Source organism: Pezoporus occidentalis, unplaced genomic scaffold, assembly GCF_034315485.1.
Source record: "Pezoporus occidentalis ecotype Australia unplaced genomic scaffold, CSIRO_AGI_Poc_V1 ctg22, whole genome shotgun sequence".
Taxonomy (NCBI): Eukaryota; Metazoa; Chordata; class Aves; order Psittaciformes; family Psittacidae; genus Pezoporus; species Pezoporus occidentalis.
Genome location: NW_026914072.1, coordinates 1,652,343 through 1,680,273, shown reverse-complemented (window position 1 = coordinate 1,680,273; position 27,931 = coordinate 1,652,343). Strand labels below are relative to the sequence as shown.

The window sequence follows — 27,931 nt, the reverse complement described above, 5'->3', positions numbered from 1 at the left end:
TTTTTTGCTCTGACTGTTGTCCAACCTTTAGGTGTCTCATGAATTCAGGCCAGTGGAAAACTCTGGAAAATAAGTAAAAACTCTTTGTTTGAGACATGGGTTTGTTCTGCTGCCCAGGTTTGAAGAGGGTGAGATATTTACCTACATGTGATTTCAGCACTGGCTCAGACACACAAGCCAGTTACAGTGGCTTAGCAAGGCAATGCATATAAGCTGAACTATGGCTGCTCAGTTAAGTCAGAGCTCTTCATGGCATTTATGTGAATCTTACATACAGAATATGAATTAGGCATCCAGGCTGCTGCACTGGGAAGGGACTTTTACTCCGGCCTACATAGTTTTTAATCTCTAAAACCATGAAAGGAGCCATTACGGTGTGGCTAAAGAATGCCTAGGTGACACTTGTATTTCTTCTATTGACAGCTGACGGCTTATGCTATTGGTGAGGAGAGTTAAACTATTAAAAACCTAATTTGTGTCTCTTTCTTCACTGTGTGACTCAAACCAGTTTTGCAATCTGTTACAGGTTAACTAGCCAGGGTTAGGCAGGGTGGGGCCTGTAGCACATTGCAAAACTGTTTTATTCAATTCACAAAGTGAGAAAACATCCTTAAAAATAGGCATTCTAGAAGACCAGATACCTTACTGTCAATTACGGCACATCATGCAACAAAACAGATTTTCAGGCCCCTCAGCTTTTGCTGCTGTATTGAGTGAGACACTGCATGCAAGTCACGTGCAAGCAGAGGCCACCCAGCATTGTGCTGCAGCTGAAGAGCATGCCTTTCTTTCAGCTTCAGGCTACGCTCAGAGGCGTACCCTCACCTGCAGCCGGCTCTCCTCTTGTCCATAACTCTGTGTGCCAAACGCAGCTGGTTAATAGATCACAGATCAGACCGACCAGCTGCTCCCAGCATATGGGGTCACAGAGGAGGGGAAGCTGCAGAGCTGCTCTGCAAATGTGTGAGATGCAGGTCTGGAGCTGTCTGCAGATCAACAGGTGATTTTGAGTAGAGAAAGAAATGGAAGAGAGCTGTACTGTTTTCAGCAAGAGAGAGGGAATGCAATCTGTTGGCTCTTGAAGAGTTTTGCTCTTTTTGAGTGGGTAGGCAGACATGCAGATAGTGAGTTGCAGGCTTACCTTGTGGGATACCTTGTACAGCTTCATCTGGACATGGGATGTACCACATAAGGCGATGACATAGGTGTGTCTGAAAGCTCTTCTTCAATGTTAAACTGAGGAAGATGGAATACAGAAAGCACGGGGGAAAAAAAAATAAATTACATCAAAAGTCTCTTGTATATGTGTTAAAATATGACAGATGGTTTCAGAATCTTGCACCTTCTCTTCTTATAAATGCAGTTCCTTTTACTGCTTCCAGACGTTCAAATTTTGGCACTGTATCAGAGTATCAGAGAAGACATGAAGTGTATGATCAACTTTCCTGTATGCAGCCAATACCATCATTGTCCTAGGGAGTTTTCCTAGTCTACAGCCATAGAAAGATCATCAGAAACAGAGAGCCTCGCTTTCACTTACATTAGTGGGCCTTTCATATTGCTCCAGAAATATAAAAAAGTCCTAAAGTTTAAGTTAAACTTAATATGAAACTTTAGCAATCCTTTACATTGTCATGGGAGTGAAAATTTGTCCCTGCTATAAACATAACACAGCCATTTTCTGAATCGCTGTTATGTTGCATTATAACAATGAGACACCAGAACAGATTAACTGGGGAGCCAGAGGAGCTTCCTTCACAGAAAGTTTTTGAAAGTTAGGATCTGCATGTGCCAGCATGGTCTGGGAGTATTTGCTCCTGCCTCAGTGCAGGGACAGACTGAGTAATTTTCTGAAATCCTTTGCAGTTCTGCAGTTCTGAAGGTTTATGTTTTCTAAAGAGTGAAATTCTCTGCGTGTCAGTCAGTGCACTCTGGTCCTATCCCCAGAATGTTACTCCATATTTTTGCAAAGGCTATCAGTTTACTCACCGTAGCAGTGAAAATTAAAAACTACATTCCTGAAATTGGCCTGTTTCCTAACAACATACCAAAGAAAAGCAAACAGAAAAGGTATTACACATAACTTAGTTAATATTGCTTCTTTTGTATTTGCTGCAGCGTAAACATATATTCCCTTCTTGCTCCCCCGAACTGCCCATTCCAGCTGAATTGTGAACTGTGATTCTAAGGACACCCAACTTTCGTGCTTTTAAAAATGTAATTAAAAAAATCCCCCTTATATCTACAAATTTCCCCAAAATTTTTCTTTTTTTTTTCTTTTTTTGTTTTTAACTCAAAAGATGTCAGTTTTAAAATGACACTGTTGCCTTTGTTTCTGAGCACAGTAGCCCCTGTCTATTTCATGTCTCTATTTGTTTCACAGCAACAACTCTTGGGAAGGGACCTTCACGATGCCCCTCAGTGAAACTCCAGATTTAACAGCTTTACCATGTAGAACCAAAATTAGCATTCATGTCCAGTGTTCATCTACAATCCTCCTGTCCCTTCTCTGTGGAAGTGGCCAGTTCCAAACCAAAGCTGTTCGAATTTCCTCACACTGCCCCATAGGAGAGGCATGGGAATGCCCTTGTTGCTGCCTATAGGACAGCAGAGAGAGAGCCAGGTAAGCAATCCAGCTTAGGTAACGTGTCACTTTGCTGTCACAGTACAAAGCTGCTTCGCAGAGTAAGTAGCCTACATGGGGGTTTGGGTCGCTGTGGCTGGGCTACCTGTGGTACTCAAACAAGCTCTGTCACCCTTGCAATACCAGGTACCTCTACAGTGCCAGTGTAGCCCTGTTCCCAAGTTTCAATGATGAAAAAAAAACTTCAGTTTGCATATGTGTTATTGTGCCTTTGGTAGTGTCACGTTCATGCTAGAGACAACAGTCCCAAAGGAATTGGACTAAGGCTAGCATTTCCCTTCCTTGGAGTCAATGAAGCAGTCCTCAGTCACAGCTGCGGTCTGGGTGACTGGAGTAATGAGGTTCCGCAGTCCGTAATTTCACACTGAGTACTTCCTCCCTCAGGAGTAACGCAGCCAGTTTATTGAAATCACACACAAATAGGTCTTAGTGCACTTCTTTGCGGCTGATACTAGAAAAACCTCAGATGGCCTAATTGCGAAACATGCTGGTGGAACCTGCGGAAACATGGCCTTTATTCCTGGCCTTTTGACCAGTGGAAGGACTGACTTCAAACAAATCTTTTAACCCCTTTGTGTTTCAGATCCTCTCAGCTGTAAAAGAGGGATGCATCGCACCCTCTGTGCTACTGCCATGTGACGTTGTGGGCTGAGCATACACTGGGCAAGCCTCTCCTACTGCTGACCTCCAACATGCGTTCCCTGGATAACTGAAGAGCTTCAGCTCCAATGGCAGGCACCCCAAGACCTCTACCGGCACTCTAGTCACTACAGAAATATGTCTTTTTATTGTTGTTATGATTGCAGTTAGTTGACAGAAACCCCATAAAACCTGATGCTGTAAAAAAGTAATAAAAACATTTAATGTTACAAAAAAAAGTTACTTTGATACTAAGCCCCAAGTTGGCATGATTAAGAGTGTAACATCACCCACAGCAAAACTACTAATGCTCTTTGCACTCATCGAGAGGCTTAGGTCACTCTGGCCAGATCCTATGGGTCCCTACATACCCTCACCATACACCTTCCAGTAGAAATCACCAGCAGACCCTTCTTCCACTCTCAACTGAAGCTACTTCAGTAGGTTTTAAAGTGTCTCTGGATTGCGCTGCTCAACTCCAGTTCAGAAATTGCACTTGATCAGGCAAAAGACACTTGACCCTCTGATGTGACTTCATGCCCTGGATCACAAGAAAACCTAGCAGTGACATGGCTGTGCCCACCCTCTGCACATATAATGGCCATATCTGATCATCTGGTGTAAACCTTTTTTGTAAGCTGAGATCATAATCTTTAAACTGCTCCTCTGCAAGCCAGTCATTACATTTGATCTGCAGTTTTTTCTCACCTTGGGATGATCTTTTAAAGCATGTGAGCAATTATGAAAATTAGCATTTTCCCAGGGCAATAAAATTTGCATTTCAGAGACTTGTGAATAAATATTTAAGAAAAAATATAAATGTGTTAGGTAAAGTTTAGTTTATGTTAATTTTTATGACTCCTCTGGATGGTAGGACAGCTGCATTGGCTGCATAATATTTTTTAGAGTTAGGAATATATAGCCATCTGTTCAGCTTGTAAAATGTGTTAATAGGTATCTCAAATTTCAAATTTAGAAATTACCATCATAGTAAATAATGCAGCAGCAGGAAACTTGGGTTAACTAATGGAGACCTACCTGTAGTAATACTACATCTGTTTAAGTTAGTCATTACAGAAATAGTCAAGTATGAAGTAGAATCATAAAATCATAGAATAGTTAGGGTTGGAAAGGACCTTAAGATCATCCAGTTCCAACTTCCATGCCATGGGCAGGGACACCTCACACTAAACCATGTCACCCAAGGCTCTGGCCAACCTGGCCTTGAACACTGCCAGGGATGGAGCATTCACAGCTTCCATGGGTGACCCATGCCAGTGCCTCACCACCCTTACAGCAAAGAACTTCCTCCTTATGCCCAATCTAAACTTCCCCTGTTTAAGTTTTAACCCATTACCCCTTGTCCTATCACTACAGTCTCTAATGAAGAGTCCCTCCCCAGCATCCTTACAGGCCCTCTTCAGATACTGGAAGGCTGCTATGAGGTCTCCACGCAGCCTTCTCTTCTCCAGGCTGAACAGCCCCAACTTTCTCAGCCTGTCTTCATACGGGAGGTGCTCCAGTCCCCTGATCATCTTCGTGGCCCTCCTCTGGACTTGTTCCAACAGTTCACACAGTATCACAGTATGCTGGAGATTGGAAGGGACCTCAAAAGATCATCTAGTCCAATCCCCCTGCCAGAGCAGGAACACCTAGATAACGTTACACAGGAATGTGTCCAGGCGGGCTTTGAATGTCTCCAGGGAAGGAGACTCCACAACCTCCCTGGGCAGCCTGTTCCAGTGTTCCGTCACCCTCACTGAGAAGAAGTTCCTTCTCAAGTTTAAGTGGAACCTCTTGTGTTCCAGTTTGCACCCATTACCCCTTGTCCTATCATTGTTTGCCACTGAGTAGAGCCTGGCTCCATCCTCGTGACACTCCCCCTTTATATATTTATAGACACTTATAAGGTCACCCCTCAGTCTCCTCTTCTCTAAACTATAAAGACCCAGCTCCCTCAGTCTTTCCTCATAAGGGAGATGCTCCACTCCCTTAATCATCTTGGTTGCCCTGCGCTGGACTCTCTCCAGCAGCTCCCTGTCCTTCTTGAACTGAGGGGCCCAGAACTGGACACAATATTCCAGATGGAGTCTCACCAGGGCAGAGTAGAGGGGAAGGAGGACCTCTCTCGACCTACTAACCACCGCCCTTCTAATACATCCCAGGATGCCATTGGCCTTCTTAGCCACAAGGGCACAGTGTTGGCTCATGGTCATCCTGTCGTCCACTAGGACCCCCAGGTCCCTCTCCCCTACACTGCTCTCTAGCAGGTCATTCCCCAACCTATACTGGAACCTGGGGTTGTTCCTGCCCAGATGCAGGACTCTACACTTTCCCTTGTTATATTTCATCCAGTTATTCCCTGCCCAACTCTCCAGCCTGTCCAGGTCTCGCTGGATGGCAGCACAGCCTTCTGGCGTGTCAGCCACTCCTCCCAGCTTAGTGTCATCAGCAAACTTGCTGATAGTGCACTCAATTCCCTCATCTAAATCGTTGATGAATATATTAAATAATACCGGTCCCAGTACTGACCCTTGAGGCACTCCACTAGTTACAGGCCTCCAACTAGACTCCGCCCCATAGACTACAACTCTCTGGCTTCTCTCCTTCAGCCAGTTCACAGTCCACCTCACTACCTGGTCATCCAGTCCACACTTCCTCAATTTAGCTGTGGGAGACTGTGTCAAAGGCTTTGCTGAAGTCAAGGTAGACCACATCCACCGCTCTGCCATCATCCATCCACCGTGTTATTTCCTCATAAAAGGCTAAGAGATTGGTCAAACATGATTTCCCCCTGGTGAAGCCATGTTGACTGCCCCTCATAACCCTCTTATCCTTGATATGCTTTAAGATGGCACCAAGGACAAGGTGTTCCATCACTTTCCCAGGGATGGAGGTGAGGCTGACCGGTCTATAGTTACCCGGGTCCTCCTTCTTGCCCTTTTTGAAGACTGGAGTGACATTTGCCTTCCTCCAGTCCTCAGGCACCTCTCCCGTTTCCCAGGACTTTGTAAAGATGATGGAGAGTGGTCTAGCAATGACTTCCGCCAGTTCCCTCAGCACCCACGGGTGCATCCCATCTGGACCCATGGATTTATGGATGTCCAGATTGCTCAACTGATTTCTAACCCATTCCTCATCGACTAAGGCAAGTCGCTCCGTCGACCTGACTTCATCTAAGGTCTCAGGGGTATAGGGCTCTTCAGGACTGCCTGCAGCAGAGTAGACAGAGACAAAGAAGGCATTCAGTAACTCTGCCATCTCTGCATCTTCTGTCACCAGGGCACCCATCCCGTTCATCAGTGGGCCTACATTGCCTCTGGTGTTAGTTTTGTCTGCTATGTACTTGAAAAAGCTCTTTTTGCTGTCCTTGACCCTTCTCGCCAGGTTTAATTCTAAGGAAGCCTTAGTCCTCCTAGCTGCCTTCCTACATCCCCTAGCAGCAGCCTTATAGTCCTCCCAAGTGGCCAGCCCCTCCTTCCATGACCTGTAAACTCTCCTCTTCCACTTGAGCATACCCAGCAATTCCCTATTTAGCCACACAGGTCTCTTGGCCCTCTTCCTTGACTTCCTACGTGTCGGGATGCTCCGATCTTGAGCACGGAAAAAGCAGTCCTTGAATGTCAACCAACTATCTTGGGCCCCTTTTCCTTCAAGCAGCCTTGCCCATGGGATTTCCCCTAGCAATTGCTTGAAAAGGCCAAAGTTTGCCCTGCTAAAGTCCAGGGTTGCAATTCTACTTGGTATTCTACTAGTCCTACCACACAAGATCCTGAACTTCACCATCTCGTGGTCGCTGCAACCAAGGCAGCCCTCAACCCTTACTGCTTCAACCAGATCCTCCTTGTTAGTGAGGATGAGATCCAGCAGCGCTCCTCTCCTGGTCGGCTCATCCACCATTTGCAGGAGGAAGTTATCATCCACACACTGGAGAAACCTCCTGGACTGCGGCTGGGTTGCCGAGTGGTCCTTCCAGCAAACATCAGGGAAGTTAAAATCCCCCATGACGACCACGGCCTGTGACTGTGAGGCCTCTCTCAGCTGCCTGTAGAAGGCCTCGTCAACTTCCTCACCCTGATCTGGTGGTCTGTAACAGACACCTACAACAGTATCGCCCCTGCCAGCCTGCCCCTTAATTCTCACCCACAGACTCTCAACTCGCTCATCATCTGTCCCCAGACAGAACTCGGTGCATTGTAGTTCCTCCCGCACATAAAGAGCAACCCCACCACCCCTCCTGGCTAGCCTGTCTTTCCTGAAAAGGACATAGCCCTCCATGACTATATTCCAGTCATGTGAGCTGTCCCACCAAGTCTCTGTAATTGCCACGTCCTTTTTATGTTGAGGACACCAGAACTGCACACAGTACTCCAAGTGAAGTCTCACGAGAGCAGATTAGAGGGGCAGGATCACCTCCTTCAACCTGCTGGTCATGCTCCTTTTGATGCAGCCCAGGATACGGTTGGCTTTCTGGGCTGTGAGTGCACACTGAAGCCGGCTCATGTTCATTTTCTCACCAACCAACACCCCCAAGTCCTTCTCCGCAGGGCTGCCCTGAATCTCTTCTCTGCCCAACCTGTAGCTGTGCCTGGGATTGCTCCGACCCAGGTGTAGGACCTTGCACTTGGCATGCTTAAACCTCATGAGGTTGGCATCAGCCCACCTCACAAGCGTGTCAAGGTCCCTCTGGATGGCATTACTTCCCTCCAGTGTATCAACCAAACCACACAGCTTGGTGTCATCAGCAAGCTTGCTGAGGGCACACTCAATCCCACTGTCCATGTCACCGACAAAGATGTTGAACAAGACAGGTCCCAACATCGATCCCTGAGGGACACCACTCGTTACTGGTCTCCAGCCGGACATTGAGCCATTGACCACAACTCTTTGTGTGCGGCCATCCAGGCAGTTCTTTATCCACTGAGTGGTCCACCTATCAAATTGATGTCTCTCCAATTTAGAGACAAGGATGTCGTGTGGGACAGCGCCAAATGCTTTGCACAAGTCCAGGCAGATGACATCAGCTGCTCTACCCCTGTCCATCAGGTCCGTAGCCCCATCATAGAAGGCCACCAAATTGGTCAGGCAGAATTTCCCCTTAGTGAAGCCATGCCGGCTGTCACCAAGCACCTTGTTGTTTTTTATGTGCCTTAGCATGCCTTCCAGTACTTGGCTTAAATGGGACTTTTAGCTAAAAAGCATTAGAAATCCGCATTGGAAGTCTGGGACTGAGACTAAGAAAAAGACATAGCCAAAAGGTTTCCAGCTTTATGTTGACACTTAGATGCATTTTACAGAGATTACAGATCTTTACTAACAATATACCAATATACCCACCCAGGCTTCATAAATTTATTTTATGGACTTGGTCCACCAGAGATGACCCTAAGGATAACTTCAGACCTACCTGGATTTGAAGTTCAGATCAGAGAAAGAAAAAATCCCATGCAAAATGCCTAAGACCATAATTAAATTAATCTCAAATTGTGCAGCCCCTGCAGGACAATATCATACTTAAGTAGTCTCAATGCAGGTGATGGTTGGCTCTGAATTTAATCTGAAAAGTGAGTTATAGTCCCCTATATGTGCATGGGTATGTATGAAGCAAGACAAATTACAAAATAAAATTAAAGTATGGTCTTTACCCCCCACTCCTTGCTCCAAAAGGCTCTTCTTGCTGCACAGTTGCAGGCAGTTTAAAGGGCTGTAGCTCTAGGTTTTTGGTTGCCAAGATCAAGAAAATGTCACTCTAAAGCAGATGGTACTGCTGATGCAGAAGGTCATACACTTGGAAATTCATTTTAACAACCCAAAACTAAAGCAAGGGAATGGTAGCAATAGTCCATTATTATATTTGAACATTGAAAAGAGCGTTGAGGAAGCACAGCAAGAAAGGAAGGTCAGTTTATCCTTGGATTAATCATAGAAAATGCATTTGATTTCCTTAATGAGAACTAGAGGGAAACATAAGCCAACAAAAGAAATCATGGTCAGATCCTTGAACCTCTACAGATGAAGATTTTATCTGAGTGCAGGAACCACAGAGGACAGTGTCACCACAATTAATGGTCTTTATGCCATTTTCAACTAGAAGGATGCACTCCATTCCCCCACCAACTAGATGGATGCTGGAGGGGGCTAGGCACCCTAGTTGATGCTCTTCCTGGTTCAGCCTTAATTTTAGGACTGAGAAGCACTGAGATCAGTTGAATGTTCCTGTCCCATCTCCAGTCATCTTTCAGATACAGCTCAGCAGACTGAATTCCAGTCCTTTGCACGTGGCAGATGTCATAGCAGAGAAGTTACAAGAATATGACCTCATGATTTCATAAAGTACCTTCACAGGAACTAATTAGGGGGTAACTTCTTAACAGAGAAACCACCAAGTTATGAATGAACTGTCAGTTGCTGTGCCAAGTAACTTGCAGCAGCAATTACAGTCATAAACATTCTGGGTAAAAGCACACTTAATAGGACACTTTCATGGGCTGTGCAGTCTCTATCACAGGAACAATTTAATGTTTTCTCTGTTTGTACCAGCTATAGAAGGGCCTGGAAAATCTGTGATCTCTATTCAATTTCTGTGACATAAATTTGCACCCATCTTTGCTATTCAATAACCACTTCCCTCCCTCCCCCAACTTTATAGCTCTTACGGCTGTGGAGAAAATGTGATTCAAACATATTCTGAAAGAGCAAGATCTTCCCGAATCTCTGGAGAGCCTAATGAGGTGCTTGTGAGTATGAACTGCCCTATTCATATTAATCAGTAGCTTCATTGGTCTCACAGCCAAGGAACTAGTAATTCTTTAACAGTATACTAAAATTAATTGAAATTTTCATCTTGGTTTTGCCAGAGACACAGGATATTTCACTTTGTTTCTATACTCTGCTGGAATCTCTCAGCAGCTGTTTTTATCTCATGCTCTTCCTACAAGTAGAAAATCTGTGGAATTACGGTGCACCACTCAGTCCTGCTCGCTCTGTTCAGTTAAGCAGCTGTATAACTCACCTCTGGCTCAGCCCCTGCTAGTGTGGCCACACTGAAGTGACACCAGTAACCTGGAACGTACACCTAAGTTACATCTTCCGGCATCCACGCCATGCCTCTCTGGATCTTTAAGATTGTGTATAAATTGCTATTATCATGTGACAAACGGCCAAACCATCTCCCTATAGTGGCAAAATCATCTAGTCTGTTGATTTTTCATGCTGGCCTCATCACTAGGACACTGTATAAACATCTGAGCAGCTTTAAACAGTCGCACACTAGAGCACACAAATCTGACAACCTTTCAAAAATGCATTGCCCCAGACAGAAATACTTCCCACACAAATAGCCTTCCATAGCTCGTTAGCAGACACGGAGCTTGAAAACTCCTGCAAAAAGAGACATGGCATCTGACTGGAAAGAACAGCTTTCTACTTCAAATTTAAAATGGAGTAAAAAAGCGCCCATTTTTATCTTCCATTCTTGACTTCTTCTCTTCCAGATTGCATTTTGTATCTCTTCCTTGTTAAGAACCACATCAAAAAAAGAAACACCTTAAAATTTCCTAAGTAGGAAACTAGCTGTTGTACAGTATTTCCTATGTGTTAGTAGTAAAGGACTTCCAGAATATGATTAAAATATTATGAGCTGGTTTTATGAGAGCTGAAGTCATATAAGGAGATTTATATAGGCCATTGCAACCTTCCTATCAATTGTAACTTTGCTTAAGGCTACTGTTTATTCTTTCAGAAAATACTAGAGATATCTAAGGTCTAAGGCACCAGAAAAAAGGAAAGGAAGGCAAGCATCTGTCATGGTACATAGAAAATGAAACCTTCTGGCAACTCCTGCCCAACCCTAGATTAATATGGATTTACAATTAACATCATCAGTGAATCAAGCAGCATTGTAATTGTTTTTGCAGCTATTCCAAAACTTTCTTCTGCACAGACATAATCTAATTCTAACTTAGTGAGACAGAACAGCTTGACACATTTGTTATCTAAAGACTACTTCAGCCAAAGAATATAATGAGAAAGCATGGGAACTTGACTCAGGAGCAAAGGCTCTTCTTCAATATTTGTTCCAAAAATAAAAAACCTCTCTCCCCTACATCTCTCATTATTTCTTACCCTTGAAGCTCTGATTTTGCCCCAAGGACTGCTTCAAAAATACATTCTCTTTGATAGGATTGCTTAATACTGTGCAGTCAAGTGGGATTAGAGCCTTCTGAGGGAAATAACGTATTCCTTATTAATTTTCTTGACTAATTAGTAAAAATTACTTTGGGAAACCTTAGTTGTAGAAGGATCACTCACCTCTTTTTCACAGTGGGGATTAATAACCAGCACACACTATCGTTCAGTGTCCAAATGCAGCTGGCAGGCAGCTCCATGACACCAGCCCCGGAGCCTCATGGAGAAAGGAGCTAGAGCTTCCGCCTTCACCTAGTGACCTGGGTCTCAGGCATACCAAGCAGCAAACCAGTTATTCCCTCTCACAGGCACAATCTTACTTCATCACTAAAGCATCAAAGAGCTGCTACAAAGGGGAACTAACCAAGTGTAACGGGGACTAACCAAGTGTAACCCTGCTCTGGCATCATTCCTTCAACTAGTCTTTAGGGAGAATTGGGTGAATGCTTTGCTTATGCGCCAGTCTAAGGTAGGGAATGTGCCTGTATCCCAGCTTTTAGAAGTGATATGACAAGAAGATGAGCTGGAAAAGACCAGGCACCATGATGGAATCATTTTCATGTCCTTCCTTCTCTATGCCTTGGCCAGACATAACTAGTCTTTGTTGAGAACTAGTTGGCTAAATATTCCTTCAAAAGCCAGTAAATTTCTTTCCTTAAATTCAATGATTTTGTAGACATACATAGTAAAAAACTAGAACATGCCTTTATCATGCAAACATTGAAAGCTTACTTCCAGAGTTTCTTCAGCTATGAAGCTCAAGAAGAAAACAAGGACTACCACTATGTGAGGTACTATGTTATCACTGTGTATTACACCATCAGCACACTACATTATTGATACTTAAAATCATTTACAGCAATGGTGAGACAAGACAAAAATCAAACCCAGCGATCTGAATCTACTGTCCTCACTAAATCAAAAACAGGATTGTTGTTGACATGTATACAAAATAATGACTCAGACCTTAAAAAACCCATGATGTTGACTTACATTTGTGACTTTTTTAAAATACAAAAGACTATTTAGATTTCTTTACACAGTTCCAAGAATATGGACTGGGCACTGCATTTCCTACAGTTGATTTGCTGCAGTGTTTTTGTAATCTGGGACTTAAAATTGTCAGGGTGTGATGCAGAAAAACACGCTTTATGAGAAAGCATGCAACTAAATTGAAATGAACTTCCCTGCAAAGGGAGAAAGGGGTTTTTCATGTTCTTCATCACCACTGCCCACTTGGCTGAGCTTGGCTGGAGTGGCCATACTACAGCCACCTCAGATACTTGGTTGAGGTATGAGGCCACAAAGGGTCTCCTGAATTCCTTGGAAAGCTGTGGCTGTAGAGCATTTCTCTCTGGCTTTCCAGGCTAATTGTGGATGTCAGATCAGCACTCAGAGTTAAGAAGAGAACACAGATCCTGCAAAAGGTGTTAATCTCTTTGCTGAAAGAAAAAAGTATTCTAGAACAAAAAAACCCAACCCATGCTTTAGGGTTCATCTTCTACTCAGCAGTTACTGAAAGAAGATTTCTTCCTTTGCCTAAGTGTCCGGTCATTAGTAACATACTGAAAGTGATCTTTTTTGTATAGAGCCATATACAACAATCTAGACAATGCCAAGGTAACACAATGAGAATTGTTATTTCCTCATGCCCAACCATCATCTTTCACTTGTCATCACAATTTGATAGATGTGAAAATAAAACAAAATAAAATAAGGACAAAAAGAACCCAACAACATCATTCTTAGAGCACTGCCAGAGCTTCTACTTAGACAAGAGCAGTTTGACCTATTATAGCAGGTAATGAGATCCACGTCTCTGTGACAAAATGGGACCTGACCATACAATTTTATTGCTTACTGCTCTTTCCTGAAAAAGTTCTGTCCTCAAAAATGTTTTCCAAGCTTAAAAACATTAATAATATTGATTCTGCTTGACAATGTTTCAGGACTTTTGCAAAGACCCCTTGACTAGAGCTGAACTGTGAAAAATTCCTGTTTTTCCAAAAATGAAGCAGAATATGATGTGCTGCCATGTCCACTAACTGTGAACATGACTTTTCATCAGTTATAGGAATTGATTTAATACAGATGTAGCCATGAGGCTTCTGAAAAGCACAATGGGTCCTCTGGGACTCTGCAAGCCTCCCTGACACTACAAGAGAGCCGCTCTATGTCTGTATTTCTTTCTTTAGGACTAAAACCACCACACCAGACAAAAAGAAATGTGACAGCTTCAGAGCACTGTTCCTGAGCAGAACTGTTGCCTCTGAGTAGGTGAGCGTTGGAACCACAGAGACAGGGCCAGGACTTATTCCCTTTCTTCAGCAGTGCACAGCTGTGACAACATCTGCAGAGTACGAAGAGGGTGAAGTTCTGGGCATCACTGCTATACATATCCCACATGCCCAGTGGAAGAGTCACTTCACCTTCACCTTGCTTCACCAGTGCTTTTGAAAGGCCGTGGGGAAAGAAAGACTGACCCTATAGATGTGGCTTTAGGGATATTTCTGGGCAGGCCTTCAAGCTTATTTCTTAGCCTTATTTTTCCATGGGTGTCCATGAAGACTACAATGAATAGTCAGTAATTTTGATCTTTCCCCACGTCAATGCAAGAGATCCCAGGAAGAAGGGACTCAAGTTACAGATTCATTTTAGAGATATAGGTATTTCATAGTTGTTTCATTCCTCACACACTGGCAGCATGTTAGGGAAACACACGACAAGGCCTCTCTCCCTCTTATGACAAACCTGAAGAGATCAAAAGTCAGTCAGTCTGGGGTGGGAGTCAGTAACAGTGATTCTAGGAGATGACTTATCTTCCCCTCTGTGTTGAGCACAAAAGAAGTAAGTAAGGACAGTCCACAAAGCTAACAGTCATGGAGTGACTCTTCTACTTCTGGTGCGTACAGTAGCTACCCACCCATAGCTCGCATGACCCAGCAGACTAATTCTGAGCATGATGGGGATGCAGGAACCAGGATCTTACAGACTGCACAAGTCTGAGAGACACAGCCATGTGTGCAGTCCCCCATCTGTGCACTAGTCCCAAGTCTGAAAAATTCCAATGCAGCATTTAACTTTCCCCAAAATATCGAGGATAGTCTGAAGAGGCTGCTACGTAAAGCCTTTTCTAATACACCTGTAAATAAGCAAAAGAACATCCATCTGGGCCAATATTAGATACACCATACCACAGGGCTATCCCTGGAAAAGCCAGCACCAGGAGAAATGTAACGTTTTGCTCCGCTGGTTACAAACTCACCATAGACCAATCATGTGAATGGGTCTGAGTTTACTGCTGTGGGAGCACAACTGATAACTTTGAAGCTTGCTGCTGAATTTTGTATCAAGAACGAGGGTAGCACAATTTCTGGACAGACATCCTGTTTTCATGAGGCTGCTGTGGTACAGGCTAGCTGTCCTGACTTGTGAGCTGCTGTTAGCCACTGGCTCTCTATGTGTCTGTTAGCCAGAATAACATAGGTGCAGCTCAAGGGTCATGAAAGGGCTAGGTTTTTGCTGACTATCCCATGAAACTTGTATGGAGTTAAATGTTAGAAAGTGTGGATATTCACAGGGTTTGACCTCCAAAGATGCTAAAGTGACAATCTAGAGTGCTATGAAGGAACAAAAACATAGGTCTTTACATTATTTGGGCACCTGAATCCCATCTGTATTAGCAGCCACTATGCCTTTGAGGATGCAGGACAGCTCGGATTTATTTAGACCAGTGCCCACCACAGTCATAGTGCTTCAAGCTCCTGGCTGACTAAGCCTTGAAGCCAGGCAGTAAGGAATGCTAGACACTGGCAGTGAGGTAGACATATTTGACAAGTCCAAGTAAATTAGCCATTGTCATGAGGGAAATAGGGTGGCAGAGTAAGGAAAGTAAATCATCTTATTGCAAGAAACATGATTCAATGCCTAAACTACAGTACTGCACTTTGTTTCAGAATTCACAAGCAACCCTAACTGAAGAACTAAACCCACCAAACTCTTCTCAAAATATTTCACTGACAAAAAAGTAACTGGCTGGTTCACTATTGCAACCAGAAGCAGACCTGAATAAGAATAATACTATTGATGAACTGAGTGTACAAAATAAAGTTACAACAGTAATTAAACACAGAACTCTATTTAGCAATGAAGGCTGGTTATTAATCTTGCTGGGTTAACAATTTGGCTAGGAGGCAATTAAACTCCTGTATTTTGAATCTGATCTTGTTTTGTCATGGAATGAAAGTCCTGTAGGTGGTTATCTATCAAAAAATCCTCCCGTGTGAAGCACATGATTAGTACAGCACAAATGTTCTGCATTGATACGTATTTGTGATCATACCAAAGATTTTTCTTATATCAAGACACTTTAATACCCACGCATTCTCTATCTAGCCACTGGCAAGCAGTCGTGTGGGGTCAGGCAGGCCACTGCGGACTATTTCACAGCAAGACAGTCAATCTGCATCACAACAAACTGTCACACTTTAGGAAAAAGCAGTTCTGCCATGGTGTATTCTGAATTTCAGACAGACCTCAAATGGTCTCCACAGATGCCAACTCACCAGTAGCCTGATTCAGATATCCCATCTGTCCAAATGCCTATTGCATTTCTTCAAACCTTGGGTACCTTAAAATATTTTATGCTGCCTCTTTCCTCTCACACCCTCCTTCTCCAGCATTACCTCTATTACAATATAATAACCCCAAATGACCTTGGGGCACCTTTTATGAAGGAGTCCCACTTTGGATGCTGACTCACCACAGAAAGAATAGCTCTCTCCCCTCTTCACACAGTAACATGCAATCTTAATTTTATAATTCAAAAACACAGAACTAAATCCATCCCTAATGTAACTAGTCAATGAAATTACTCCAAGAATCAGTTTTAATCTCTTGGTTCTAATACAAGGAAAATGTCTCATCCACCATAAAAGTAGAAACTTAATACACACTCTGGTGTGTCAGACAGCATTGTCAACACAGCACTGTATTTGCTTTTGAACAAGGCTTATTCATATCTGTGTTCTTTCTAAATCTGGGTATTGCATTTGTTATGCAAAGAAAGAAAATTAAGTTTTGCTACTGAAGATAGGGACTACTGAGACCCCTGAGATTCAGCATATGTTAACAGTACACCTATCCTCACTTAAGAGAGATGCTCAAACCTCTAATAAAATTTTGATTTTTAAAGATTTCCTCTACTATAAAGTACACGTAAGTACCATGTACCATTGCCATCTAGTGGAAAGGTAAGTAAGAACACAGGTTTCCTTCAATTTAATAGCTATCCATGATGATTATTTTAGCTAATCTCTAGATTAGCATACTGCATGCTGACCTCTAGAAAGCATACTGTAAAGTCCATACATTTCTCAATGCCTGCCCTGCTCTCAGGTAAATCAATAGCTTCCTGTTTATCTTTTGGTATGGTTGAAAGAAGTGTTTGATTGCTGTTAGCAATCTTACAGAAGACTTTTTCTTCTGAAACAGAGGAAACTTAGCTTGCATCCTCATCTTTGATTAAATATAATATTTACTAACTCAATTGAAATACAGCATGTTAGTGGATACACATGGTCAATATGAACGTATTTCAGAGACAACTGCTGTGAAAAGGGAGGTGGTGGTACAACAGGAATAGAAATCAAGCTACAGTAATTCCGCTTCTTCTTGGCTTGTCTAAAAGAACAAAATTAACACAGGTTTTCACAATTAAAAGCATATGCAAGTTTCGGGCAGGCTCACAGATTAAGCATTAAAGTGAGGAGCTTCTACACAAAAACTCTGTTCAGGCTAAAAGACTTATTTCTTGTAGCCATTTGTTTAACGAGTTTATGTCTGATGTAACATTCAAAGAAGTCAGCAGAGCTAGCGTTTGACAGCTGCTCTTGAAAAACCCAACGAGGATGCACTTTGCTCATCTTCCTCACAAACTTTAGATAAGGATGAGAAATGGTACAGAGATCCACTGGAAAACCTCAAAGGCAAAATACACGATATCTAGTTTTACTAGATTCTTATCATTTACAGTTCACCCTAAAACTCCCACACATTTGTTTCTTAAAGTCCCTTATGCTCTGTTAAACCTCACTGCAGCAATGTTCCCATAGGAATGTGGCTACTTGCCAGACTCTCTCATGAACATTTCATTAATCTTCTTGGCTCTCATACAAACTACAAAACATTATTTGTTAGCAGTTTAACTGTTTTGCTGCCAAATGTGCCAGAAATGAGATCTTTGCTATGCTTTCATTCAAGAATACACAGGATAATTATATAGTAAATGAAATGAGGTTTTTTACATTTAGCAAGATAAGAGTGCAAGAAAGGTAAACTGTTTATAACTTATTGCTGGAATTAATTTTCATGCTATCCTAAACACCAAGCCATTCTCAAATGTTAAGATCTAACTTATACTTAGCAAAATACATCTTTAAATTCAGTTTCAGACTATCTCATATAATCTACGTACTTGAGAGGATAACATAACAGAAAAGACTATTTCTGTTTTCTGTAAGTCTGGCCTGCCCCATGTCCAGGGATACTGAGAAAAGACTATCACTGGCTTCGCAATAAATATGAAGACTCTGTCAGCATGCAAATCTTTGAAAATACATGTGACTTGCTAGAGAGAAGAAAAACAATTAAGAGAAAAGCAGCATCATCCCCTGCAGAGCAGGGAGGAGTTAATTCTAGCTATACAGATACACAACTTTTATTTCATAAAATGGGAAGCTTCAGAGTGGTGTAAGTGGATAAAGCTGTCCCCAAATTCATATAACGCTAACAGTATAGAAGCGGGTTTCATCACTCAATTTCACCCGGGCTTAAAAAAACAACATCACATAGAGACATGCAGATGCAACTCAGTTTCATGGGAGAAGTATAACCTTTTCATTTTCTAACTTTTCAGTATTGTAAGTAATAAGCTTCAAGTGTGTCAACTCCATGGGTTATTTGGTAACTAATCTATAAGAAGTTCAGTTAATTCCTCAAATCCCATTTTCACTTTGCAACAATGTGACTGTTTTAAACAATATGCTTCCATAGCACTGTATGTAAAGTGGTATACATCTATAATTGAAAGATGAAATAAAGAGTAAAGAGCGAATCAAGGCTGAAGTCATTTAAAAAAAAGAAAATCAGAGAATTAAAAGGAGAGGAATGAACAATAGCACATTTATAGGTCTTTCTGTTTTCTCTTCTGATTTCTGTAAGTGCACACAAGGAACCAAAACATTTGGAATGTATCCAAACTCAAGCTCTTCTGAGGTTTTCCCAGCACTCTTTTTGGCTTAATACTGTTCTGCAATGTAATGGGCAAAGACATGCAGCCATGCTCTCCACATTGTGCAGTCACTAAGTTGCAATCTGTGTGAACAGATTTGACCAGCCACGAATGAAGCAACGGCCACAGGCTGTTTGCTGGGTCAGAATTGGGATTTTTTTCTTAGAATAATCATAAGGGGAAAAGAAAAAGGTATTGCAAATTATGCTGCAGAATGCACTGGATTGTGGCAAAAACTGATTGAAACATGCTCTTTCAATTCTACCTTTTAAAATTATAGGGGGGGATGAGTGGGGAAGTGTTATGAGTGCATCCATAGAACACGAAGGGCTGATGATAGAAATAAGAAGCTCTATCAGTTTTACATGCAGTAAGATAATGAAACCATTCAAAACTTTCAATGTTGCTTGAGAGAAAGGAACAGGAATGACAGAGTGCCTAAGACCAGTTGGAAAAAATCGGTTTTTGGTGAGATAACGGCATGATCATCTGCATGATTTTGATTGTTTAGATGTTGGGTTGATCAACTATCTCAACAGCTGGAAGAAGAGGTACGTCATAAGGTGTGATCAGATGAAGGGGGTTGGGAGCTAGGAATTTTTGAAGGGTGAAAGTAGGTAGGAGTATTTTGATACAAATATCTCAGGAGAGTCAGTCAATGAGGAAATAACCAATGGAGGGGACAAGGCACCCTGGAAAGTATTTATTTTTCTTTGATGGTGATGGGAGACCTGATGTAGCTCTTTCACCATTGGACTGAGAGTACTCAACTGCAGTGTTACAAGGGTTAAAACCAGTCCAGAGACAAGCACATATGTAATCTGCCATTCAGAATGAGCATTCCCAATTTAGCTTTCAACCGGTGGCAAAGCCTAGTCATAGTGGTGAGATGCCAAATACTAATTTAGGCAAAGCTACCTTGCTATATACTCTTGGAAGCTGTATGATTAGAAGTCAATAGAGTAAAAATGACCTAATTTCTTATTTTTATTTCATAACTAAAAGCAGCTCAAGGGAATCCTGAACACAGAACTTGCTCAACCCACACCATAATTGGACAGGATGATTTAACTAGCTGGTTGGCTAACACTGTATTCTGATTAAATTGTAAGACCTTTTTTCCAAACGGCAAAGCTCTCCTCCCTGTAATTCCTGAGAGCCCCATCCGATAATTACAGTGTAAAGAGAGTGTATAGTGTCAGACAGCCTCTGCTGTTCTCCCCAACAAGTTATAAATAAATATAGCATACTTACAGTGCTCTGTATTAAAGAAAGCCAAGATCAAGGCCAAGTGTCACAGTCTTCCCTGAAAATAATTGCAGCATGCAATATAATCCCACATACTCTAGCAATATATAGTCTAAATAGAAACCAACAGGACAGCATGGGATTGTGGAATTCTACCAGATCTTGGGAATTTTATGTTAATTAAGAAATGCTGATTAATAAAGAATGGCAGGTTTTAATAAGCTACTAATAAAAGAGAAATTGTGTTTAAATAACCAGAGTGTCTTGATTCCCTGGAACAAACCTTCTGATTTTTAATGGGAGAGAATTCACCTAGTGGAAAATTTTGCCTGACTTAGGACAGCCAAAGTCTTCTGTTGGTGTTACTCACTGCAGTTTAACTCTGTCCCAGAGGTCTGCTGGGTAACTGAGCCATCGGGAAAGACGTCTTAGAAGCAGCAGAAATCACAGTCTTGATACCAAAATTACTGGGTGAGGTTGAGTCATACCAGAGGAGAGAACAAGAAGATCACAAGACTTCTGGGGTTAAAGTGTTAAGGTACATGCAGAAGACCTAGCAACACAATATAGTATAGTTTATTTACTGAAAGTGCTCAGAATGCAAGTTACAGGTCTGCTAGCAAAGTGATTAACAAAGGTGCTGGGACTGTGCTGCCCCAGCAGGATCAATCCTTTATCTCATTTCAGGGTACAAATGCTTCTTCTCCCTCTTAATAGTACAACTACACATAACTACCTACACAAAGAGAAGGAAACCCCTGATCTTTTTTGTTACTGGGCACAGACGGAAATCCTGAGGCATGATGCAGGTTTCTCTGTATATATATCCCAAAAGGAGGCAGAGCTGACTCAGAGAAACTTGCCCATTAATACTCTGTATTCACATCATGCTACGCACCTTGGTGGATCATACAATACTTTGTAGATTACCTAAAGGAGCTGTGTTCAATGGAGGGACATTATTGTAAGCATAAAACAGGAATCCAGACACTTTCGGCAATCCAAACTCAAATAAAGTGAGCATAGAGACTCTGCTGTGGCTAATGAAAAATTAAAAGCAAGGTCTAATTATTAGCAAAGGAATTTCAGAAATTAATACTCAAACCTCTAACTGAGGAATACATGTGTTCCTGAAAAGCAGTGTAACTGCTCAAAATATCTATAGAAAAACCTGTGCCCTAAATCTGCTTCCTACCAACTTGGTAACTTTCTACAGTGATTGGAAAGTGCATATTGTAACAAATTTATTGCCAGACTATCTTCCTGTACCTCCAAGACAGAAAAATCTCTGAATCTAGACATGGAGTTCTGGTTAAATGAAGCTGAGTCTGCTACGTGCTTCTAATTTCTTTGCTTTGATGAAAGTCCTAATGTCACCACTTAGACAATGAGAAGGCAAGTTAGAGTTTTATCAGTACTAACTGGCAGCAGGCAGAGTTGAAGGCAGATCTTGATTAAGAGCTCTAAGCCACTGGAATTAAACTGTGGGACTGCAGAGTCTGGGAAGTAGTGGTCCACATGCAAGTTTTCATTTCAGAGCCCCCCTAACTAAACCCCTTTTAAAACCTGACCGTTTTCTTCCAGCTCTCTTCTTCAAACTACAAGTAAACTCATGGAACCTGCCGAAGTAGAAAACTAACTTATTAGTCACAGGACAGTTGGTGGCACACAGAGCATACTACTGATTAATTTATCTGTCTAGGTTATTTTACAGCCAGCTGGCCCACCCTCATTGTGTTATATGAGCATGTTGCAAACTCTAAAGTGTTGACACAAAGATATGTTTCTTTCTCTTCCCCTCACCCTCTACTTTTATTTGTGCTTGTTTCTTTAGAGATATGCATTTGTGCACCAAGTATCTGTATACCTAGTTCTCATTTGCATTAAGAGCCCCTAAGGTGCCATGAAGAAAGTTTAGTGTTAAGTAAGATTCAGGACTTGATTTCTGTGATGGTTGGGGGGGGGAGGGGGGGGGCGTTTATTTGTTTTGTTTCAATACTTTTAAAATTGTGTAAATACGATTAGTATTGCTTCCATTTTGACAGGCTACAATCAGTAGTGGCTTAGATTACCCTCTCTGCAATTTATATTTGAGGAGATTATTTGATTTTGCTATTGCTTTATTAAAGCACAGTGACCCAATTAGAAATACTGATAGTGATCCTGACCAATTCTATCTTTACATTTTATCTTAAGAAAGAAAATAAAAGTTCCCAGATAGCAAAATTACGAAAATCACAAAGGGAAGTGTCACCTAAGATTCTTTCTACTGAAAATGTAATCACCACAAGTTTTTCAGTCATCTGAACCAAGACTGGGAATAATCTCCCAATGTCCTAGAATTGTGCATTTCTTTTTTTTTTTTCTCTTACAGATTAATTACAGTACTTCAGCAGACTGTCAAATAAGGCAGCTCTGTTGCTTAGTTTTTAAACTAGTGCATTCATGGGAATATTTTTTTTTTTGTATCATTATCTCATAAAACTACACATGCAAGTTTAGCACAAACCATAAAAATGTATTGTAGACTTCAGCTAATCTAGTATCTTTCATTTGTAAGGAGGATTTGGGTGGAAGCCAAGTTAATTAAAACCAGAATAGAAATGTTCTATTCATATGAGTCATATACTTCTGACTCACAATAGAGTCTGTGCAGCTAATGGGTTAATTTGTCCTGATAACACAGAAAAAAATGAACCTATACATTATGACACCATTTGAACCGAGTGCTGGTTTCAGACAGTAGAGGTACAAGGCTTTTTTGCAATTAAGAACACAGATCTGCTCTAATAACCTCCCTTCTGTCTATTCAAGAGCCATTACAAGCAGTTCAGAAAGATCTGGAGGTACAGAAAGCTTAGAAATCTAGGACTGACACCTTCAGTACTCTATTATTGTAACAATATGCACATGAAAGTGTTTAAGCTACTGTCACATAGGGGAAAGTCTAAATCACACACATATAACTTGTAATGTTGGCATTTCCCTCCTAGCTGATGACCCTGCAGCACTTCAATGGGAAAAATTCCTCTCCAAACAACCTAACAAACCCACATACTTGCCTCAGTGGCTTGACGCTCAGCACCTACATCTTTACCACAGGAAGTGTGGTAATCTTTTGAGCTAACAGCCTTTGTAACTCCTCTAGTCCCTTTTTCCCAGGGGACTGGCATTCCACACAAAACTCACTGGTAACTTCCTAGCTCCTTGGTTTACACCCCCAACTTGGTTCCTAATCCATACCTATTATGATCTCCTGTATAAAGTTAGAGAAGTTCACTTACAGCTTTCCTCCTCCCACATTCCTGCAAGACCATGAGCCTTTCAAGATATGGACTGTATCACGGCATGCATTCACGGAACTCCTACTGCAACAAAACGTGTATGCATGGATATAAACCATCCAGCAATAAATAATAAGCACACCTGAGTAGTATCTGCCTAAAACTTAATGCCACTGTTGAACACAGACAGCAGCATTCTGATACTCTGCAGTTGATTTATGTATCTGATCTCCAAGGCCCTCATAAGAGTAGACAAAAATTAGTTTTTCAATCCTCGTGCAGGTGAAACTCTTAATGAATACAAGAGTGGACAAGAAACATATATCTTTTATGAGCTAATTGACAAAGTGGCTATAAAGGATCCTTTATAAAGGAAAGCAGGCCTTAAAGGTAATGGTTTTGTGGGTATAATTATATAGGATTGTGCTGGGGTGTGAATACAATAAATACAACACAGGCCTCAGTGTAAATGTGACTGAGGCTTTCCACAGTGATACGAATATTTATCGATGCCTAGGTAAAACAGACTCCAAGAAACCACAAGTGCTTTTCTCACATATTTAAAGTTAATTCAGTATTTTGCTGAATTGAGGCTACAGCCCTCAGCATCTTGAAAGTTTCAGACTGCGCACAGGAATAGAAATAATCCCCCCCTTATCTAAGTACTGCCACCCAATACAAAAAAAATAAAAATTAAGTTCTAGCCACAGTGATTTCCCTCTCCCCCCCACATGTAATTTCAGAGTCCTCATCTGTTCATCTAATATAACAGTTTTAAATTTGGCATGTGATCCAATGGACAAATCATTCAGAGACATGACTACAGTCAGCACTGTTCATTCCTCCCAGCATCAAAAGCCCTAAGCAGTGAATGGTGCTGATTAGTCACAGCTAAAGACTTTAGAACCTCAATATGCTAGTTTAGTATTAATTTTCACCTCACTGGAACAGTGGAAACATCCAAGAGAGGGAGGAATAGTTAAAGCATGTTTTCAGGGTTATTTCCAATAAAATTAAACTGAGCCAAGTGGGAAAGAGTCTGTGCAGTCCACCACAATATGGAGAAGGGAAGCAGAAGATGGTCTTCCTGTTTTCCCTCACCAGCCCATGTGAGGCGCATGGCCCCAGGCAGATTTTGTGCTCTTCACACTGAATACAAGCACCAAGGCTGCCATTCTGGAAAATCTATTAAAGCAATGCTTCCCCCTGAAGCTGTCTAAATTTCACCCTTGACTGTCAATTGAAAAAGCCCTAGCATTTTATGCCTGCACATTCTTGAAGCTGACCTAGTCTCAATGGGACTGAGCAGTTCTAATCTGTCTGGGATTCAAAAAAGAGATTTAGCACTCAACCCAGTACTTGTGCCCAGAGAAGGCCTAAAAAGTTGCAACTGGCTTTACAGACAAAATGCACACATCTGCCATTTTCCTAAAACACAGCTGGTAGATAATGTGGTGCTCATCTTCCCATATGAGTTCACCTAATGGCTACAGACAGGTAGAAAGCAGGGGATGAAACCATTATTTGCTTTGCCTGAGGAAATGTAAAACTAACTCAGGCTGCAGGCTTTGTGGGGTAGGAATACCTTCTCTTGGGGATGTTTTGACACAGGAGTCCTGGATGAGAGGAGTGAGAGTAACCAAAGCTCAGCAGGAACTCTGAATTGAAACAGAGGTGATGCTAGTCCTGGTTCCTCTTCAGCCAATGTATTTTGGTATTTCAGCACTTTTTGACTAAAATACAAAAGCAGGGCTTACAGGAGGCCCAGAAGACAGGTTCTTCCCCCAAACCTAACCACCTATTTTGCTCTCTCTCTCTGTCAGTTACTGTGGAATCACTTTATATACTGAATTGCAACTTCATCTTATGAGTAGACAGTGCCCCTCCAACGCCACTAAAAAAAGCGCATTACCTTAAATTCATATTGCAGATTATGGCATTCTTCTAAGAAGGAGGAGAAATAACTCCCACAGGTGCAGAAAGACATTAGACCCAGGTCTTTTACTTTCTGGGTGAAGAGACATGAAGAAACTGAAGCAGCCAGCCAACAACCTGTCTGTTGTACTGCAATATTTGAAGATGAGCAAGTTTACTTGCTCTTCAAGACAAAATACATGAAATTCAGGACAAAAGTTGCAAGTACATATGGTGGGGCTTAACACTGTGGATTCTAAACAGAGATACTTCTTTCCAGCCCTTTTACTTTTAATAGGCTGGGATTGAAGAATGGCATTAAAACTCACCCTTACTGTTCCCTGTTGATTAGGCAGCTCTGCTTGGTGGTTTCAACTCTACAAGCAGACCTAAAGATCAAACACCTGCTTCTAGATTCATTCCAGTAATTCAGTAGCTAAAGATGTCGATCTGTAGCACTTTAGATGCCTATATTTTTGACTGGTTCCAAGTTCTGCACTGAAGCGCCTGCATTAAAGCGTCACAACAAAAACAAATTTGTAAAAAAACAGATCTCAAAATCTTCCTAAATGCAGGTATTTTCTGAAATAGTTTAATTTTGATCATTTTAACATTTTGCTAAGATTTTGTTAAATCTCAAATTAACAAAATTATGCTGCAGTAAATTGCATTATATCCAGCTGCAATACCACCACTAAAATGTTCAGCACAGTAATTTTAATTAAAGGTATACTTTGCTATTTTGAATCAAATACAGCATTTTACCAACCTCCTGTTGTTAATCATTTCAAGCATATGCTTATGCGGCTGTTTTTGCCAACCCACTTTCAGCTGTCACCAGCCCCCACACAAAATAATAACAAACACCTAGTGCACCCACACAGACGCAACTGAAAATGGGTCTAGAAGCTAAGAGAAAATAAACCATACAGCCTTCCTCATTATTTGTCATACATGTCATACTTTGACCCAACATACAGGGTTGATTTTTCAGGTGCGTATTTTATTTTATTGTGAATCAAAACAAAGGTTTCAGAAAAAGCACAGGAAAAATTCAGCAATGGTGTCTCTTACTTACAGGGTACATTAAATATATTCTGTGAAAGCTACTAACTCTGCACTTGAAGGCAACGCAGCTTCATTTAAACTAACCACTATTTGTGGTATCTGAGATACACATCTTAAGAAGCAGATTTTGCAAATATGCTTTTTTTTGATTGGTTTGATATTGAAATTGAGAACCAAATATATTACAGCGAAACATACATTGTTGCAGAGTGTATAGTATTAAACTGTTAGACATTAAATCTCATTATTGGAAAAGAAACAGTCATACAGAAGATATTGTCAAAACACATAAAATTAGCCTCAGTAAATATTAAATTACTCAAAACATCTTTGGAAAAATTGTGGATGCTGAGGTATGCAAAATTGGGGTATTTTGGTGCTGCTATCTCCATTTTTCATGTGAGACATCAAAACAAAAGATCTTAATTTAAGCTAACTTAAACTTTCTACAAGGATTTCTTCAGCTTTTAATTGTACTTTTAACTGTAAAAAAAAACCCCACACTAATTCTTATAGTAAAATGACAAAAGTCTATTAGATAACAGTGTAGAAAATCTTGCAAGAGTTATTCAAGGCACTGTTCTTTTTTGCATGCTTGGCACACACAGAGGCCATTCACAAACGCTGTTCTGATAGGAAGACAGGAATAACAAAAACTAGACCTAAAGCTAGTATTTAGTGTATTAAATAGCATATATATCTTTCTCTAATGAAATAAATCCCATTACTTTTAAAAGTCATTTTGCTTTACAACACTATAGCTTGCACTAAGGTGTCTGTTAAATTAATCTGAAACACGAATTTAAAAAAATACTTTAAGGAATTGAGTAAGAACAAAAGTCAACCAAGTAGCATTTACCTCAGTCAATATAGTCTGCCTGAATGTAAACCATTCCCAAATACTGAAACCTTCTGTAAAACAGAAAGGACCAAATGCTCTGTTGATTTAATGCCACTGGTTCACATGGAGATATGCTGATCTGCAACTTGGTCCACAGTTAGTCAACGTAGATTTGGACCTTATCCAGCACTTGCTGGTCCACTTAAATGCCTGAACTATGCAGCTATAAGACTGCTGCCCCCCTACTACAGGAAGATATATACTGACTAAGAAACGCAAAGAACTAAATATTCTTTAATAAGAAACCTGATGCATTTGTACTCCAGCAGAAATACAGAGCAATCAAGTTTTGGACTTTATGTGTGTATCTCAGGTAAAATTATGCAAAGATTCCTTCAATACCTTTTTTTCTTCTAGGACCTGTTTCTTTACAGCAACTAAATGCCAGTCAGCTGGGAAGGAAATCTGAAAGGAGATGACTTCAAGATATTAGGATTTTAGATAATTATTTTAACTACATCTTTCTGACATACTGTTCAGAATCTCTGGCTGCTCTTTGAAAAAAAGTAAGTTTTGTGTGGTTGACAGAGCATGCCAGGCTCCATCAATAGGAAAAGAATGCCCATCTCCAATCACAAAACAAATCTGGATGCCACACTGCTGGATGCAATAGACGGATTAGAAATCAGAGAAGCATAGAAACCTCTGTTCTTTTGGCAGTTTCATAATGCCCCAGCAGCAGAAATGTTTACTATTTATTATTCAAGGCAGGTTAATATTCTGCCAGTTTTCAGTGGACTCCACTACTTGTGGGC

General features: G+C 41.3%; 1 long non-coding RNA gene across 1 annotated transcript; it reads right to left on the bottom strand.

Moving 5' to 3' along the window:
• On the bottom strand, positions 1–26,103 carry LOC134164442 (uncharacterized). Its single transcript, XR_009965144.1, has 3 exons — positions 25,537–26,103; positions 1,142–2,036; positions 1–62 (listed from the first exon to the last, which is right to left on the bottom strand). It is a non-coding gene; the product is annotated as an uncharacterized LOC134164442 (long non-coding RNA).
• Positions 26,104–27,931: the final 1,828 nt, after the last annotated feature.